This window comes from Triticum aestivum, chromosome 6D, assembly GCF_018294505.1.
Source record: "Triticum aestivum cultivar Chinese Spring chromosome 6D, IWGSC CS RefSeq v2.1, whole genome shotgun sequence".
NCBI lineage: Eukaryota > Viridiplantae > Streptophyta > Magnoliopsida > Poales > Poaceae > Triticum > Triticum aestivum.
In genome coordinates this window covers 78,882,377-78,883,204 of record NC_057811.1, presented here as the reverse complement: position 1 = coordinate 78,883,204, position 828 = coordinate 78,882,377, and positions in this window count along the sequence as shown.

The window sequence follows — 828 nt, the reverse complement described above, 5'->3', positions numbered from 1 at the left end:
AGGGCAACACCAGATGAGACATCCTACGAGTAAAACCAGACCTCGAGTTTCCACAAGGGGCCCCGCAGTCTACTCAGTTCGGACCAACACTTAGAGAAGCACTGGCCCGTGGGGGTTAAAATAAAGATGACCCTCGGAATGCGCGACTCCCAAGGGAAAAAGGCTAGGTGAGGCAAATGCAAAACCAAGGTTGGGCCTTGCTGGAAGAGTTTTATTCAAAGCGAACTGTCAAGGGGGTCCCATAAATCACCCAACCGCGTAAGGGACGCAAAGATCAAGGAACATAACACGGGTATGATGGAAACTAGGGCGGCAAGAGTGGAACAAAACACCAGGCATAAGGCCGAGCCTTCCACCCTTTACTAAGTATACACTACTGGAATCAGCTAATTTGCCATCTGCCAGCTCTTTGCCGTCTGCTAGCTGATGGCAAAGCAGCTCTTTGCCATCAGCTACGCATAAGCAGACGGCAAAGAAAAGGCTGACGGCAAAGAAGCTCTTTGCCATCTGCCAGCTCTTTGCCGTCTGCCAGCTGACGGCAAAGAATCTTTGCCGTCCGCTGGCGGACGGCAAAGAGTGTGGTGGCCCCCACCCCCCGCTCATTTGAAAAAATGTTAACGGCCCACCTCTTTGCCGTCCGCTAGCAGACGGCAAAGAGGCAAAAAGGCGGACGGCAAAGGCTGGCGGACGGCAAAGAGGGCACTTGACTAACGGCAAGTGCCCCCCCCCCGCCCGTTACTCACTTCGTCCTCGCGCGCCCTTCTCCTCCGACCCCGCCGCCGTCGCCCGCCCACCGCCCCGTCGCCCCCGCCGCCCCGTCGGCCTGCC